Below are 19,728 nucleotides of genomic sequence, written 5' to 3'. Positions count from 1 at the left end.
GGCAGAGTCAAGTCACTCGCTAGCTGTGCTCCAACCCTTACAAATGTGTGTGTGCGTGTGCGTGTGTGTCGGTTCTTCTATCCTTGTGGGGACCAACAATTTCCAAGGAAAATTATCCATTGTGGGGACACTTCCCACGTCCCCATGAGGACAAAAACTATTTAAGCTTAGAGGTTAGGTTAGGGTTATAATTAGGGTTAGGGTAAGGGGTTAAAGGTTAGGTTTAGGAGTTAGACTTAGGGTTTGGGTTAAGGTAAGGGCTAGGTTTAGGTGTTAGGGAAAATAGGATTTTGAATGGAAATTAAATGTAAATACCCACGAGTATAGAAGAACATAACGTGTGTGTGTATATGTATGTGTGTATGTGTATGTGTGTGTAGGGGATGGAGCTCTTCAACAGATAAACAAGACTCACTCTTTAACAATGGAAATAAAGTTTTTTTTAAAACAGAACCCACTTACACACGCCCCTTTCCGGACTCCTTTAACAAGCATCAGTGTCATACTCATGAAAGTGACAAAATGTGTGCATGTGTGTGTGGGTTGGTTCTTCTATCTTTGTGGGGACCTAAAATCCCCAAATGTCCCCACAAGGATAGTAAAACAAGGAAAATTTTCCCTCGTGGGGAAATTTCCCCACTCCCCTTTGGGACAAAGCATTTTAGCAAAATTTCCACAAAATTGTCATTTATTATTATTATTTTTCACCTTTATTTAACTAGGCAAGTCAGTTAAAGAACAAATTCTTATTTACAATGACTGCCTAGGAACAGTGGGTTAACTGCCTTGTTCAGGGGCAGAACGACAGATTTTTACCTTGTCAGCTCGGGGATTCGATCTAGCAACCTTTTGGTTACTGGCCCAACGCTCTAACCCCTAGGCTACCTGCCGCTGCAACAGTCCCAAAAAGTAATAAACAAAATCCATTTATAATATTTGTTTCCATTGATCCCCTAATGTAAAGGCCTGAAAAAACATAATTCTACAATTATTATAACATTTAATTGGACTTTTTCCCAATTTGATCTTTTTTAGCTATTTCGGTAATGAGAAGACTAAGTGGGGTAAAGGGGATGTTTGAGAATAAGAACCTCATTATGAACATTACCAGTCAAAAGTTTGGACACCTACTCATTCAAGTGTTTTTCTTTATTTTTTACTATTTTCTACATTGTATAACAATAGTGAAGACAGCAAAACTATGAAATAACACATATGGAATCATGCAGTAACCAAAACAAACCAAAATATATTTTATATTTGAGATTCATCAAAGTAGCCAACCTTTGCCTTGATGACAGCTTTGCACGGTCTTGGCATTCTCACAACCAGCTTCATGACCTGGAATGCATTTCAATTAACAGATGTGCCTTGTTAAAAGTTCATTTGTGGAATTTTTTTCCTTCTTAATGCGTTTGAGCTAATCAGTTGTGTTGGGACAAGGTAGAGGTGGTATACAGAAGATAGCTCTGGTAAAAGAACAAGTCCATATTATGGCAAAACAGCTCAAATAAGCAAAGACAAACGACAATTCAACATTCATTTAAGACGAATTTAAGAAATGAAGATCAGTCAATCCGGTAAATGTCAAGAACTTTGAAAGTTTCTTCAAGGTCAATCGCAAAAACCATCAAGCGTTATGATAAAAGTGGCTCTCATGAGGACCGCCACAGGAAAGGAAGATCCAGAGTTACCTCTATTGCAGAGGATAAGTTCATTAGATTTACCAGCCTCAGAAATTGAAGCCCAAATAAATTATTCAGAGTTCAAGTAACAGACACATCTCAACATCAACTGTTCAGAGGAGAATCAGGCCTTCATGGTCGAATTGCTGCAATGAAACCACTACTAAAAAGGACACCAATAAGAAGAAGAGACTTGCTTGGGTCAAGAAACACAAGTAATGGACATTCGACCGGTGGAAATCTGTGCTTTGGTCTGAAGAGTCCACATTTTTGATTTTTGGTTCCAACCGCCATGCCTTTGTGAGATGCAGAGTAGGTGAACGGATTATCTCTGCATGTGTATTTCTCACCGTGAAGCATGGAGGAGGTGGTGTGATGGTATGGGGGTGCTTTGCTGGTGACACAGTCAGTGATTGATTTAGAATTCAAGGCACACTTAACCAGCATGGCTACCACAGCATTCTGCAGTGATACGCCATCCAATCTGGTTTGCGCTTAGTGCGACTATCATTTGTTTTTCAACAGGGCAATGACCCAACACACATTCAGGATGTGTAATGGCTATTTGACCAAGAAGGAAAGTAATGGAGTGCTGCATCAGATGACCTGGCTTCCACAATCACCCGACCTCAACTCAATTGAGATGGTTTGGGATGAGTTGGACCGCAGACTGAAGGAAAAGCAGCCAACAAGTTTTCAGCATATGTGGGAACTCCTTCAAGACTGTTGGAAAAGCATTCCAAGTTAAGCTGGTTGAGAGAGTGTGCAAAGCTGTCATCAAGGCAAAGGGTGACTACTTTAAAGAATATACAGTGCCTTGCGAAAGTATTCAGCCCCCTTGAACTTTGCGACCTTTTGCCACATTTCAGGCTTCAAACATAAAGATATAAAACTGTATTTTTTTTGTGAAGAATCAACAACAAGTGGGACACAATCATGAAGTGGAACGACATTTATTGGATATTTCAAACTTTTTTAACAAAAAAAAAACTGAAAAATTGGATGTGCAAAATTATTCAGCCCCTTTACTTTCAGTGCAGCAAACTCTCTCCAGAAGTTCAGTGAGGATCTCTGAATGATCCAATGTTGACCTAAATGACTAATGATGATAAATACAATCCACCTGTGTGTAATCAAGTCTCAGTATAAATGCACCTGCACTGTGATAGTCTCAAAGGTCCGTTAAAAGCGCAGAGAGCATCATGAAGAACAAGGAACACACCAGGCAGGTCCGAGATACTGTTGTGAAGAAGTTTAAAGCCGGATTTGGATACAAAAAGATTTCCCAAGCTTTAAACATCCCAAGGAGCACTGTGCAAGCGATAATATTGAATATCAGACCACTGCAAATCTACCAAGACCTGGCCGTCCCTCTAAACTTTCAGCTCATACAAGGAGAAGACTGATCAGAGATGCAGCCAAGAGGCCCGTGATCACTCTGGATGAACTGCAGAGATCTACAGCTGAGGTGGGAGACTCTGTCCATAGGACAACAATCAGTCGTATATTGCACAAATCTGGCCTTTATGGAAGAGTGGCAAGAAGAAAGCCATTTCTTAAAGATATCCATAAAAAGTGTTGTTTAAAGTTTGCCACAGGCCACCTGGGAGACACACCAAACATGTGGAAGAAGGTGCTCTGGTCAGATGAAACCAAAATTGAACTTTTTGGCAACAATGCAAAACGTTATGTTTGGCGTAAAAGCAACACAGCTCATCACCCTGAACACACCATGCCCACTGTCAAACATGGTGGTGGCAGCATCATGGTTTGGGCCTGCTTTTCTTCAGCAGGGACAGGGAAGATGGTTAAAATTGATGGGAAGATGGATGGAGCCAAATACAGGACCATTCTGGAAGAAAACCTGATGGAGTCTGCAAAAGACCTGAGACTGGGACGGAGATTTGTCTTCCAACAAGACAATGATCCAAAACATAAAGCAAAATTTACAATGGAATGGTTAAAAAATAAACATATCCAGGTGTTAGAATGGCCAAGTCAAAGTCCAGACCTGAATCCAATCGAGAATCTGTGGAAAGAACTGAAAACTGCTGTTCACAAATGCTCTCCATCCAACCTCACTGAGCTCGAGCTGTTTTGCAAGGAGGAATGGGAAAAAATGTCAGTCTCTCGATGTGCAAAACTGATAGAGACATACCCCAAGCGACTTACAGCTGTAATCGCAGCAAAAGGTGGCGCTACAAAGTATTAACTTAAGGGGGCTGAATAATTTTGCACGCCCAATTTTTCAGTTTTTGATTTGTTAAAAAAGTTTGAAATATCCAATAAATGTCATTCCACTTCATGATTGTGTCCCACTTGTTGTTGATTCTTCACAAAAAAATACAGTTTTATATCTTTATGTTTGAAGCCTGAAATGTGGCAAAAGGTCGCAAAGTTCAAGGGGGCCGAATACTTTCGCAAGGCACTGTAAATATATTTGGATTTAAACACTTTTTTGGTTACTACTAGGGTTGCAAAGGGTCGGAAACCTGGTTTATATTCATCAAAGAAGTTAGCTTATAACGGTTAACCTTTTTTGTGGGATACACGTAAGGCACGTACGTGTATTTTGTGGGATACACGTAATTCTAGGTCCTGTAGCATTTTTGGGATAAACTATCCCCAATTCAATGGATTTGCAACCCTCTGCATGCACAGTGCAATCTTCCATCACATGTACAGCGGATTCTCAAGATCTTGCACACTAATGAGATGCTATTTATCCCACACTACTACACTGTCTGAGCCAAGGACTACATGCTTTCTGGTAAGTTTTGATTACAATACTGGGTGGGGTGAATATATTTTATGACATACATACTTTTTTTGTTAACTAGTAAATAGTAGCCTACAGCAAATGGTGTTTAAATCATTTCTAACTTGTTATCCATTTCTGCTAGTTAGTTTTTGCTACCATCTGGGTTTTAGCTTGTTTGAGCCTGCTAACTGAGGATTGTTAATTCAACTGTTTCGATACAATTTTCATTTTTCTTACAAAGGAGTTGTTTAATCTAAGTGTTTCACTATTTATCTGTACATGGAATTGTATTTGGGTTTTTTAGAATAATTTTTTTAATTTGCACTGGTGACAGGCAATGCTGCGAACATGAAGGCTGCTTGGTCTAAAGTGGAGGAGTCCTACCCTAACATCACACCCATTGGCTGTTCCTGCTAATGCATTGAATCTGCTCCTCAAGGACATCATGGCACTGAAATCAATGGATACACTCTACAAGAGAGCCAAGGAAATGTTTAGGTATGTGAAGGGTCATCAAGTTATAGCAGCAATCTACCTCACCAAGCAAAGTGAGAAGAATAAGAGCACCACATTGAAGCTGCCCAGCAACACCCATTGGGGTGGTGTTGTCCTCATGTTTGACAGTCTCCTGGCGGGGAAGGAGTCTCTCCAAGAAATAGCCATATCACAGTCTGCCGAAATGGACAGCCCAATCAAGAGGATCCTCCTGGATGATGTATATTGGGAGAGAGTGGTAAGCAGCCTAAAACCTATTGCAGTAGCCATTGCACAGACTGAGGGAGACAATGCCATGCTGTCTGATGTTCAGACTCTGCTTGCAGATGTAAGAGAAGAAATCCGTACTGTCCTGCCCACTTCACTGTTGCTCCAAGCAGAGGAAACTGCAGTTCTGAAATACATCAAAAAGCGTGAAGACTTCTGCCTGAAGCCTGAAGCCCATACACGCCGCAGCTTACATGTTGGACCCCAAGTATGCTGGCAAGAGCATCCTTTCTGGTGCAGAGATCAACAAGGCCTATGGTGTCATCACTACCGCGTCTTGCCACCTTGGCCTGGATGAGGGCAAGGTTCTTGGCAGTCTGGCGAAGTACACTTCCAAGCAAGGGCTTTGGGATGGAGATGCAATATGACAGTCGTGTCAACATATCTCATCAGCCACCCAGTGGAAGGGACTTTGTGGATCTGAGGCTCTTTCCCCTGTTGCCTCCATCATCCTCCAAATCCCACAAACATCATTCGCCTCAGAGCACAACTGGTCCCTGTTTGGGACCACACACTCCAAAGCACGCAACAGGCTGACCAGAACAAAGATAAAAAAATTGGTGGCCATCCGGGCAAATTTTAGGCTTTGTGAGCCTGACAACGAGTCATACTTAACAAGGTTGGAAAGTGACAGTGAAGATGAGGCCTCAGACTCTGATGTTCAAGAGGTGGACATTGAGGAGGTCCAGGGAGAAGACATGGAAGTCTGAGAGGAAGACAACCAAAGCTTTAGTTTCTAGACTATAATTTTACAGATGTACATTGAAACGTTTTTGGGCGATTCGAAGGATCATTGGGGATCATTCAATATTCCCTTTCTTTTGTTGTTCAGTGAAATCATCCCATGTGAAGAGTCAACTCATTTAATTAAAGTTACGAATTTAACTAAATAGTTGTAAAAAATTATATTGGAAGGATTTAATCATTTGCAATTATGTCTACTTATGATAAAGTAAAAGGTTTATGTTTCTGTCTCCATATGCTATGGTAAATATATCCAATGCAAAAAACATCTAGATTTAAGTGGTATTATTATTAATATATTTCCATTAATTCCCATATATTCCCTTTAATTCCCACGGAAAGTTTACACCTCTGAATATTCCCCAAAATGTTCAACCCTAGTTACTACATGATTCCATATGTGTTATTTCATAGTTGTGATGTCTTCACTATTATTCTACAATGTAGAAAATTGTAAAAAATAAAGATAAACCCTTGAATGAGCATGTGTCCAAACTTTTGACTGGTACTGTATGTGAATAAATTAACTTATTTATTTAAAAACAAATTTGAGTTTTTACAGGAATTTGAAAAAAATTGTTACGGTAAAGAGATGTCCACAGACACTGTTTGTACATTAGGTTTTTCTATCGTAAGATTTTAGAAAATTGCCCGAGAATTTAATCCGGATGCATTTCGGTAATGAGAACTTGGGGTGAAAGTGTACAAAATAAAGCCCAAAACTGGACATCTTTATCCTCAGAATACCAGTTGATTTCTGGAGATACACCATGGCTTCTTAACTCAATTTGCTACAGACAAGTTTAAAATGGATTTAATGAGAATCACCCATCCATATTACCCTACAGTCCAGAAACGAAGGACAATTGTGAAACTCTGGTTCCCCCAACAACCCCTACCTTCTCCCTGGGGCTCAAAAGGGGATGACAGCCTGGGGTTTTCTGACTCTCCACTCTCCACCCCCCCCCCCCCCCCCCCCCTCCCCCATCCACCCAACAGGACGCAGCCAGCACTAACAGAAAGAGACCCCACATATCACTGACACTCACAGGCTCATCACTAAGTGGATCTGAATGGAGAAACACACACAGGAACAGACAGTCTCACTCACACACAAACTGTGTCGATTTTACTATATACCTGTATTGATGCACGGACCGGTTTGGATTTTTACTTTACCTTACATAAAAAATATTTCAATATTTGTTTGTTAAAAGTAATAACTACATGAGGAAACTCAAAAAAAAATATTGACAATCATCCGGTCTTACCATTAGTAAGAGACTGACAAAAGTTGAGAACTGCTCATTTGCTAAGAGCTTCCAGTGAGGACATGTACATTTTTTGCCATGAATCTTCCCTGTGAGACAGCACAGGTTCCAAAAGCACCTTAGAAATCGACACAATGTCCCTTGTGGAAAAAGTAATAGCAGCCATTGAGTTTACGTTTATCGCCATGAATCTTGCCCTGGACGGAGAACTGAGATCGATTTCCGCTAGATGGGCCAGCTGCAAAGTCAAAATTGGCTATATCGTAAAAATGAATTGAAATCAAAAATAGGTTAGGCATTAAGAGTTAGCAGTGTGGTTAAGGTTAGGTTTAAAATCTGATTTTATGACTTTGTGGCTGTGCCAGCTAGTGACCACTCTGCAGAGCTAGCTCAAGGGCAATAACTGCCAATTTCCTGAAAATAAATGGTCAGTAGCTAGGTTTCCATCCAATTGGCAACAAACTTTCATGTGAATTTTCTAGAATACGCATTAAGAAAATATGCTAATCTGCCCACCAGTGGTGTGTTTGTTACAGATTTTTTTTTAAATCGGTGCGAGATGACAGTGCAACAAAATGTACTTTTTCACGTACGCTTTCATGTACCGAATACAATCTAAAGTTCTATGAGTCTCCATTGCATTTTCAACTCTACTGATTTTGTTTTGTCAAAAGGCATCGATCATCATGTCACCCGACTAAGACCCTCAATATTTATTGGAAAGGAGCATCAAGATCACCATGCACTTTCACCAGCCTGTGAAGTTCATCATAACTTACAGTATATCAATATTTTCGCACAAAGGCTTTTCCACCGCCATTTCTCACATAATTACAGTGCCTTGCGAAAGTATTCGGCCCCCTTGAACTTTGCCACTTTTTGCCACATTTCAGGCTTCAAACATAAAGATATAAAACTGTATTTTTTTGTGAAGAATCAACAACAAGTGGGACACAATCATGAAGTGGAACAACATTTATTGGATATTTCAAACTTTTTTAACAAATCAAAAACTGAAAAATTGGGCGTGCAAAATTATTCAGCCCCCTTATGTTAATACTTTGTAGCGCCACCTTTTGCTGCGATTACAGCTGTAAGTCGCTTGGGGTATGTCTCTATCAGTTTTGCACATCGAGAGACTGAATTTTTTTTCCCATTCCTCCTTGCAAAACAGCTCGAGCTCAGTGAGGTTGGATGGAGAGCATTTGTGAACAGCAGTTTTCAGTTCTTTCCAAAGATTCTCGATTGGATTCAGGTCTGGACTTTGACTTGGCCATTCTAACACCTGGATATGTTTATTTTTGAACCATTCCATTGTAGATTTTGCTTTATGTTTTGGACCATTGTCTTGTTGGAAGACAAATATCCGCCCCAGTCTCAGGTCTTTTGCAGACTCCATCAGGTTTTCTTCCAGAATGGTCCTGTATTTGGCTCCATCCATCTTCCCATCAATTTTAACCATCTTCCCTGTCCCTGCTGAAGAAAAGCAGGCCCAAACCATGATGCTGCCACCACCATGTTTGACAGTGGGGATGGTGTGGTCAGGGTGATGAGCTGTGTTGCTTTTACGCCAAACATAACGTTTTGCATTGTTGCCAAAAAGTTCCATTTTGGTTTCATCTGACCAGAGCACCTTCTTCCACATGTTTGGTGTGTTTCCCAGGTGGCTTGTGGCAAACTTTAAATGACACTTTTTATGGATATCTTTAAGAAATGGCTTTCTTCTTGCCACTCTTCCATAAAGGCCAGATTTGTGCAATATACGACTGATTGTTGTCCTATGGACAGTCTCCCACCTCAGCTGTAGATCTCTGCAGTTCATCCAGAGTGATCATGGGCCTCTTGGCTGCATCTCTGATCAGTCTTCTCCTTGTATGAGCTGAAAGTTTAGAGGGACGGCCAGGTCTTGGTAGATTTGCAGTGGTCTGATACACCTTCCATTTCAATATTATCGCTTGCACAGTGCTCCTTGGGATGTTTAAAGCTTGGGAAATATTTTTGTATCCAAATCCGGCTTTAAACTTCTTCACAACAGTATCTCGGACCTGCCTGGTGTGTTCCTTGTTCTTCATGATGCTCTCTGCGCTTTTAACGGACCTCTGAGACTATCACAGTGCAGGTGCATTTATACAGAGACTTGATTACACACAGGTGGATTGTATTTATCATCATTAGTCATTTAGGTCAACATTGGATCATTCAGAGATCCTCACTGAACTTCTGGAGAGAGTTTGCTGCACTGAAAGTAAAGGGGCTGAATAATTTTGCACGCCCAATTTTCAGTTTTTGATTTGTTAAAAAAGTTTGAAATATCCAATAAATGTCGTTCCACTTCATGATTGTGTCCCACTTGTTGTTGATTCTTCACAAAAAAATACAGTTTTATATCTTTATGTTTGAAGCCTGAAATGTGGCAAAAGGTCACAAAGTTCAAGGGGGCCGAATACTTTCGCAAGGCACTGTACCAGTGGTAGAAAAAGTACTTATTGTCATACTTGAGTAAAAGTAAATATACACTACCGTTCAAAAGTTTGGGGTCATTTAGCAATGTCCAATGTCCTTAGCAATTTTTTTGTAAATTACTATTGTAGCTGGAAACAGATTGTTTTAATGGAATATCTACATAGGCGAACAGAGGCCCATTATCAGCAACCATCACTCCTGTGTTCCGATGGCACGTTGTGTTAGCTAATCCAAGTTTATCATTTTAAAAGGCTAATTGATCATTAGAAAACCCTTTTGCAATTATGTTAGCACAGCTGAAAACTGTTGTCCTGATTAAAAGAAGCAATAAAACTGGCCTTCTTTAGACTAGTTGAGTATCTGGAGCATCAGGATTTATGGGTTCGATTACAGGCTCAAAATGGCCAGAAACAAATAACTTTATTATGAAACTCGCCAGTCTATTCTTGTTCTGAGAAATGAAGGCTATTCCATGCGAGAAATTGCGAAGAAACTGAAGATCTCGTACAACGCTGTGTACTACTCCCTTCACAGAACTGTGCAAACTGGCTCTAACCAGAATAGAAAGAGGAGTGGGAGGCCCTGGTGCACAACTGAGCAAGAGGACAAGTACATTAGAGTGTCTAATTTGAGAAACAGACACATCACAAGTCCTCAACTGGCAGCTTCATTAAAAAGTACCCGCCAAACACCAGTCTCAACGTCAACGGTGAAGAGGCGACTCCGGGATGCCGGCCTTCTAGGCAGAGTTGCAAAGAAGTCGCCCCATCCCAGATTCGCCACTTCAATGTTGACGTTGAGACTGGTGTTTTGCATTTACAACATTAACAAAGTCTACACTGTATTTCTGATCAATTTGATGTTATTTTAAAATGGACAAAAAAAAGTGCTTTTCTTTCCAAAACAAGGACATTTCTAAGTGACCCCAAACTTTATAACGGTAGTGTACTTAATAGAAAATGAAAGTGACCCAGTAAAATATTACTTTGAGTAAGTCTAAAAGCATTTGGTTTTAAATATACTTAAGTATCAAAAGTATAAATCATTTCACATGCCTTATATTGAGCAAACCAGACAGTACGACTTCCATTTTACTTGTATTTATTTTTACGGATAGCCAGGGCACACTCTAACACTCAGACATAATTTAAAAACTCAGCATTTATGTTTAGGGAGCCTGCCAGATCGGAGGCAGCAGAGATGACCAGGGATGTTCTCTTGATAAGTGTGTGAATTGGACAATTTTCCTGTCCTGCTAAGCATTCGGAAACGTAAGGAGTACTTTTGGGTGTCAGGGAAAATGTATGAAGTAAAAAGTACATTATTTTCTTTAGGAATGCAGTGGAGTAAAAGTGAAAGTAGTCCAAATATAAATAATAAAGTAAAAATTCCCCCCAAAAATGACTTAGGTAGATGAGAAACGTGTATTAGAGTTTGAGGTTGGAGCGATGGCATATGGTTTGGTGCAGAAACCTATTGTTGTGCATCTCCAAGGTAAAACGTTACTCTTCCTAACACGTATAACAGTTCCAACTGTGATGCGAACATGTTTATCAAGAGAATTAGGTAAAGCTGTAGAAATGTAAAGGATTTACCTTGTTTCCCTCTGTGATTGAAGAGGGGTTTCTGTTCACTTCCTGTTCGGAGAATTGACAGGCAAATGAGGCCCATTAGAGCATGGTTTTTCCATTGACGGGTAATGCGGTAATAGGTTATCCTGGAGGGACGTACAATGTTCATACCCCAAAGTGTATCTATGCTAAGGAAATGTTCGAACCTTTATTGACATGTGTAACTTAAGGTTATTAATGTGGGTTTATCATCTGAGGATGTGTATTTTGAAATTCATGCAATTGAATGTTAATTGGGTACCCTGACGCAAAACTGATTCTCATTGGCTGTTGCATCATGGGTATATGTATTTAAGCACCTGTCATTTCCTTATTTGTTGGACAGGACAGGTGGGAATGCTGCTGGGTTACAGGCATATTTGCAGCCTGGGTTTTTCTTTTGATAGAGCTCTACATATTTGGATCCAGATGATCTTTGATCAATGACCAGTTTGTTATTTTCTTTTGTAAATATCTGTACGGCTTTGGCCAGTGTATTTTGTCAGGCTGCAAATAAAAAGCCTCACCCTGTGCAAGAAAAGTCAACATTTGCCGTTGCCTCCTCACTGTAAAAATCCAACCACTGGGTCAAACTTCACACTCAAAAATATTGTGGAGCTCCTGCATCTAAATACAAACAGTATCGGCACCCAAATTGAGTACCGGCCCCTACTTCAGTCCAAGTCAAGCACTGATCATATTTAGAACTTTGATGATTCAAGAACATAAAATGCCATTAAAATACGGACATACCTTTAACGATGAGAAAAATATTGTGATATGATATTTTGGCCATATCGTCCAGCCCTATACACATTTACCCCTCAGGGAGGCTAACAACGCCCTGGGCTTGGGAGAGAGAGGCTTTGAAGAAGACTCCAGGTAGCAACATCAGCTAGTAGTCTCAGAGCAATGCAACATGTAGAGAACACAACACAAACCCCTTTCACCACTCCTCTGCATCTCCCCCGCTCTCCTCTCTTCCAACTATCCCCCTCTCTCCATTCCTCCCTCCCTACTTCTGACCAGCTAAATATTTTATCAACTGGCAGAAGAACCTACAACCCCCAAGGCCAGGGGCTCTCTTTTTTTTTCTTCCTTTATAGAGGAAAGAGGGGGGCAGTGAAGTGCTTGTGATTGGTCACATTGAAGCGGTTCTCTTCTCTTTCTCCGTTCGTCTCTCCCATTCTCCTCCCCTCCTCTCTCGCTCTCTCCATCCGTGTGCATAGCATTGTGTGTGTGTGAGTGTGTGTGTAGCACGCTGCTCGGTTCAGAACTGGATGAACGACCTTGAGCGCAGGGCTGAGTTGCCGTGGCAACGAAGCTTCGCCCAACCAGTAACAGCTGGATGCAACAGCACTCCCTGAATTTTAGCGGGAGTCGCCACGTTAATAAAAATGACACTCTCCTCCTCCCCCCTCTTCTTTCTCCTATTTATCCCGCCCTCCCTCCCTCCCTCACACGTATGTAGACCTGTACTCTCAGACAAAAGAAAAGAGCAACTCTGTCCAAACCATTGACTGATCGTCCACCAGTGAGTCAGAGTAGGAGGTAATGCATTGGTTCCCGTGTCTATGAATTGGTTGCATAAAAACATTTTAAAAATAATCAAATACGTAGTCATTAAACGGTAATACATGCCACTTATTTTACCTCGATTAAAATATTCATGGGGAGGAACCGAAATGAGGGAAACGCAGGGGGGAACGTAATTAGGTCATGCATATATTAATGAATATTATTGAGTAACTGAATCATTTATTGTCAATCAAAGCGGTCCTACAGCCCTTGGCCATTAAAATATGTGTCATTATTTAGTGTTGTGCTGTTGGTCTGTGGACAGGCAACACGGAGCTGACAGGAGAGTCGAGCTGGAGGGAGCAGGACATGGTGGAGGATGTCACAGACTTGGTTCCAACCAGCTCCATCTGGAAAGCATTCCAGCAGAGCTCGCTAGCTAGAGTCACACAACACACCCGCACCAGGCAGGCAGGTACAACACCCACATGAGACAATGCCATCCCATCCACACACACAGTCGCATACATTCACACGCAAACATGTGCTTACAAAACACACACACACACACATCCTTGCATGTGCAAACACACGCAGGCACACACGCACCCCACCCAAAACACACACGGATGCACAATACATACTTGGAAAAACACAAAACGTCCTGTACATTCAAATCACCTTCTCACCTCCCAGTCATTTAAGAGCAGACAACGTATTTAGCCTGAATTCTGCGATTCAGCCTTAAAGGGGATTAAGACTTAGAATTAAATGAATTATGAGTAATGAAAGAGAGAGAGGGGAGAGATGGAGTCTGGGATAGCGAGGGAGAGAGAGGCAGAGCAAAAGAGGGAAAGCAAGTGATGGAATTGGTACAAGAGAGGGGGTGGGAAAAGAGAGAGAGAGAGAGACACTTGGCATTCCTCTCACAGGGGAGACAGACGGCTCAGTAAAGATCAGAAACCTGAGGACATGAGGTGTACTGGAGGCACTGGCTGGAAATAAGGAGAAGAGAATCACATACAACAGCCTTTCCAACTGTCCCCTCTCCTCCTGTCCTGTTTCCTTCCTCCATCTCAATCAGTCCTCTCTCTCTCTCTCTCTCTCCTCTCCCCCTCCCTCCTACAGGGGCTTCTTAAGCGCACCACATTTTAAACAGCAGCGATCAACAAAACAGGCATTTTTGGAAACCGGAAACGAGTTGTTAAAGATAGTTCTACTTCCGACCTTAACCGGCGACACTCAAGTGCATGCTGGTCTGCCTTCCGTGAGCTTTCAAAACCGGTTTACCAGAAAAACCTACTTTCAAAACCACACGCGCACAAACACACACACACACAACTCCGTCGGCAACCTGACACCTACTGCTTCTGTAAGCCGTAAGCACACACATACCGCAACCATTCAAATGGACAAATATTCAACTGGGCACAGAGACTTTCATTGCGGCTGTGCTCAGACTCCACACGCAATCTTCTCTGAAACAACCCGTAGCGGTCCAGCCCGTGCCAAGCAATCTTCTAACTTCAGACCTGATCGCAAGAGCCAGCCACTAAAATGTCTTCGGTACAGAAATGAGTGGCTAGTTCAGGGTTTGTCAGTTTAATGCTGCTCACTTAGGAAGTGAATGACTTGGCAGTGACGCAACAAGTAGTCTTTTCTCTTCTGTGCTAGTAGAAAAACAGGGAGATAAAGGTCTGCCCTGGGCATAGACCTCAACGTTATACACCACAACTAGATAGAATTAGCTGCTACTGTTGTCAGTCTGTCAGTCTGTGTGTGTCTGTGTGTATTGTGCATCCCAGACTAATCTGCATTTAAGCAATAAGGCATGGGGGGGTGTGGTATATGGCCAATATATACCACGGCTGTCAGCCAATCAGCATTCAGGGTACGATCCTCCCAGTTTAATTGAATGCTGATTGCCTGACAGCCGTGTTATATCAGACCGTATAGCACGAGTATGACAAAACATTTATTTGCACTACCTTAATTACGTTGGTAGCAGGTTTATAGTAGCAATCAGCCACCTCAGGGGTTTGTTATATATGGCGTAGTGCCTAACAACAGCCCTTAGCTGTGGTATATTGGCCATATACCCACACCTCCTCGGGCCTTATTGCTTAATTAGAGGTCCAAGTGACAGGACAACCCAAAAATCTGTCCTTATGGAGAAGGGTACACTGCCTGAAAATACCCAAAACCTCAGGCATCAGGACGGCCACCTCTCTCTGGTTTAGAGAGAGGCAACGCAACAGATCAGCTCATCACACTGCAGCTGGGGGAGACAGGGGCACTGTCACACACACCATAGAGCGAGCAAGAGAGGCCGACACATACAAACTGAAAAGAAAGAGATGTGATGAACAAACTTGCAGCAAAAAGAGCAGGAGGAAACAGACAAAAAGGCAAATAATGAGGTAAAAAATTCCAGCAGGTAGTGTCACGCTGGAATAAAGGGTCGGGAGACAGGCGCAGGAATGCGTAATATTTTTTTTTACTATACACAAATTACGGCGTGCCGTGTAAAGGCACGGGGATGAAGACCAAACAAACACGTAACAAAACACAGGGTTGAAACCCAAACAAAAGAGCGAGGAGTACCTCGAATAAATAACACAAGGGCACAATGATTAACACACGGGACAAGACCCGTAATCATCTGCACAATCCACAATGGCACGAAAGCCAAAGCACAGGTACTCACACGAACCAACGGACATTGGAACAATAATCGACACGACAATGGTAAACCAAGGACACACTTATACAATTACTAATCACTGGGAATAGGGGCCAGGTGTGCGTAATGAAAGTTCCGGAGGGATCTGTGACAGGTAGCTTAACCTGAGCCACTTCCCTGCAGGGACTCCAAATACAAACACCCCCCCCCCCCCCCAGCCCCGAACCAACACACACACATCCCCCCTTGTCTCCTCCCCATCATCCCAGACTAGTGTAGGAGGTCCCCACTGCCTCCTCTGCTTAGCACCCATTGCCTATCCTCCTCCTTCCACCCCTCACCCCCACAGCCGGACCCAGTCACTAACATCACCCCTGCCCTCGACCCCCCTTCTTCTATTTAGCAAACACCATGCATCACTGTCACCCCCCCCCCCCCCCCCCCCCCCCCCCCATCCAACTACTATCCCCAACCCCCATCTGGGGGCCTATAGGCCCAGCAGCCTGTCTATGTCCAGTCTCCCTGCACCACCTCAATTTAGGAGCCCTCTGTAAGCCAGCGTGGAGGGGAGAGGTGGGGCAAGTGTGTGTGACTGCGAGGGTGTGAGCGTGTGTCTGTTAATTGAAGGTTTGGCCACAGAGAGACATCACTGTAAAATCTGCCAGCGGGGCGCTGAGGAAGAAGACGCTGTCTGCCCGGCCGCCACACCCTCTACTCGGCCCTCTACCCAGGCAACACAGTCACACAGCCAGGTCATCCGGGAACAAAGCCGGAGACACAGAGCTAAATTTAAACCGAGGCTTTTATAATTAACTCAACCTTATTGCCCTGGCCCTGCTGCCTGCAACACACCTCATAGGCTCTCTCTTTGACACATGGAGACACTATATTAATAAGCAGAAGGACAATATATAAGATCATAGATGTTTCTATAATAATTCAAGTAAGATAACTATGCAAGAGGATGGTTATATAAATAGGGATTGGGGGAGGGTCATGAAAGACAGGACCTTTAGAGTAGATGAACTATTTCACACACACACACACGGCAAGTTGCAGCAAAGTCTAAGATGACACTGACATACATGTGAGACGGGAAATTAAACGAACCACGTTGGGCTCGGGTAAAGGAAACATCGACACTATCTGCACATTGTCTACTGTATCCTGGGAGAGCACTGTCTGACTTGCACGCCGCACGTCTGTCCCTTATTGGCGTTCGGACCCTTATCATGTGAACCAGAATCACATCTCTGCACAGTGTACACCTCCTAAAAGTATCCATGTACAGAGTTATGACCTATCACAACCCTTCCCCGTCGCCCCTTCTCCAACAGCGATGGGCTTCATGGACTAAATGACGGAGCAACAATAAACATTAAACATTAAATTCACTAGAATGTACTCCCTTAGTCAACATTTGACAACACACACAGACTAGCGACATTGTTTATTTTTTATTCAAATCATTCCGTTGATTCTTCAAACATTGTGCAAGGAACCAGTGGGGGGCGGGGGATAATTTGCCGTTTTATATGGAAACTCGTGCTATTCTACACATTTTACCAAAATGTTGCCTTTTTTTAAAGCTAAAATAGGCCATAACTCTGTGTGATGGCTGTGACAACGGAACTGGATTAAGAGCTGTCTTGTTTGCTAAATGAACAAATGAAACAGTCCGTGACACGGTGCATAACGCCATAGAAGCACTGTGACATACGCCTCAGTGCAGTCATATTCGTGGCTTATTGGGGGTGTCGCTTTCAGTTCAATATTTTTGGGCAACGCCAACCTGTAAGAGAATTCATCCCAGTTCCGTTTCATCAAATCTGACGAACCCAGTGCACCACTTGCTAGAAATTCTATCTGATGATGTTTGCATGTTCAGGTAAAAAGACAAATCCTTCCCTGTTTGGAACAATGACAATTAAAGAGCACAACAAATTCAATCTGATTGGGTGGCCCTGTATCTAACTTGAACATAGACGAGCAACATTTGCAGCTGGCTACAGTGTATCAATAGTAGGATGGGTATCACACGTAGGCTGCGACGTACCGACATACACTGACACCATGTAACAAACTCGAGCAGCAATAACAATGTAATAATGGAGCAACACACAGCAAGGCTTCGCTGTAAAGTTAAATCTCCTTCGGTGAAGTAAACCTTGACTAGAGGTGTGTGAGTGAGAGAACTAGAGAGAGAGAGAGAGAGAGAGAGAGGGAGAGAGATAGAGCGCATTTACATTTGACTTGGTTAGACTTTACCCCTGCGCCGCCGGGCGACATGAACTTACCGAATGAAAGCAACATGTCCTAGGCTAGTTTACGAGTCAGAAAATACTGTCATTTATGTCGTGTCGTCCGCGCCAAGTGTGCCAGAACATAAACAGCACTTTTTTTCTCTCTCAACCTTGTCCTCTTAGTAAGTTAGAAAATGTGTCCCTTCAAGTTCCAAACTAAAGGGCACTTTATTTTCAATTCCTCGGCTATGACCATTAATAGGTTCAAAGCCACTATGCCAGAGACCATAGGGTTCAGCGCGCTATACCCAAACCAAAATCCATGACCTTGGCTTGGACCTGGAGTTATACTTTTCATTTGCTGTCAAAATAAACGGGAATATGCACAGTGCCCGTGTGTGCGGCGCACCAACCTGTATTGTGTTATGAAGAGTGTATAGAGTCCTACTACACATTAGTGGACAACAAAGTCCGTCCAACCGAACGACGGACAATGCCATTCGTGCGCAAAACCGAGCTTGGTATAGAAGGAACGTGTAAAGGGGAAAACGTCGTAAACTCACCAAATCGATGTATCTCTGTGAGCGCACCGATATCTTCTTCGTTTCGCTATTAACTCTCCGCCATCTTCAGCGCTGTGTTTGTTTAAATGGGAAACACTCCCGAAGCCCAAGAAGCCAGCTTGTGGCTGAGCGTTGGGGTTTCTGGGTAGAGTAGTTTTATTCCCCGTCGAACACTGTTCTTTTCGCTAGGGCAGACCTCCCGGATACGGACTACAACTACGTATGCCCCCAAGAGGAGATCTCGAGTTCTGGTGTAGACGGCTGACAGCGACGATATTAGAGCAGAAAAATGCCATGGTGTTTATTTTTAGTTAACATGAGGAGCACTTGAAAAGCAAACAGTGACTTGTTGTGTGCAAATGCCTGTATTACCTAATAGGCTGTTCTGCTATCATCTGCTCTAACATGGTCATGACGATTTGCAGAAGGGGTGTGGATTGGTCATAATGTCTAAGTAAAACTTATAACATTTACAGCAGGGATCATCAACTAAATTCAGCCGCTGGACCGATTTTTTCATGAGCGGATGGTGAGGGGGCCAGGAACATAATTGCTAATAATTTGTAGACTTCAAATTGACTGCAAGAAACTCAAACATTATATAATATTTCACTAAAACATAATCATTTCAAACCTTGCTTGCGTTTGCACATGATCACGTATCTCTCTATTTGTTATGAGTGGTAATACTTTGCGAGGTGCCATATTCAATCAAACCACTTTAACCGTGATTTTGAGTTTGATTGAACTGCTATTAAATAACATGATGCTTTGATTTAGTCTGGCAGTCTTTACGCCTTAGTGAGAGCTAACTCTGAATTGCTAGCTGTACTAATATTTTCTGGACCTGGAAAGGGCTGCGTGGTTTCATTTTGTATCTGTAGAACAGTGGGACCTCCAGGCCTGTATGTCTTATAGATGAGGCCCATATGTGGACTCAATATGGGGAAGCTGGCAGGGTCAGTGTGGACCGGTGGCGTCAGAGCCTGCATGGTGGCCTGGGGACTGGGGCACAATCTGCACAGTCGGCCCAGAACCTGTACCCCTGCCAAGAAGAGACAGGGTAGGATAGCACCAACCCGTCACCATGGTGATACCAGGCAGGCAGGGGAGTAGGCACACACACAGGCAGAGCAGAGAGTAGGGTTTCAGCTGTGCCAGGGAGGGGTAGAGATTGAGGGAGGGAGAGCGATAGGAAGAAAGTGAGAATCAGGTAGAGAGAAGGAGGAGAGAGTGTAAAAACAGATATGGAGTGGCAGAAAGGCTGGAAGATGGGTGAAGAGGGACACAGATGTATTGCTATAATTGAGTATTTAGTATATTGTATTTACTAGGATCCCCATTAGCTACTGCCAAGTACTCTTCCTAGCGTTCAAACAGCGATAAAACAATTACATCACAATAAATCAAATGAAACAGCCTACA

General features: G+C 42.7%; 1 protein-coding gene across 3 annotated transcripts in view; it reads right to left on the bottom strand.

The window, feature by feature from the left end:
* The window catches only part of LOC110531165 (nuclear receptor coactivator 3), a 126,054-nt gene extending 107,612 nt beyond the window's left edge, over window positions 1-18,442 (bottom strand). The window contains exon 1 of one of the 3 annotated variants that reach the window (XM_036987940.1): window positions 18,304-18,442. The gene's annotated coding sequence lies outside the window, so the exon portion shown is untranslated. The remainder of the gene's footprint in view (window positions 1-18,303) is intronic. The other 2 variants (XM_036987942.1, XM_036987943.1) reach the window with 2 other exon arrangements.
* Window positions 18,443-19,728: the final 1,286 nt, after the last annotated feature.

The sequence above is a fragment of the Oncorhynchus mykiss genome, chromosome 9, assembly GCF_013265735.2.
Source record: "Oncorhynchus mykiss isolate Arlee chromosome 9, USDA_OmykA_1.1, whole genome shotgun sequence".
NCBI classification, from domain to species: Eukaryota; Metazoa; Chordata; class Actinopteri; order Salmoniformes; family Salmonidae; genus Oncorhynchus; species Oncorhynchus mykiss.
Note: the sequence above shows the minus strand (reverse complement) of the source record. Positions and strands in the feature narration are given on the sequence as shown.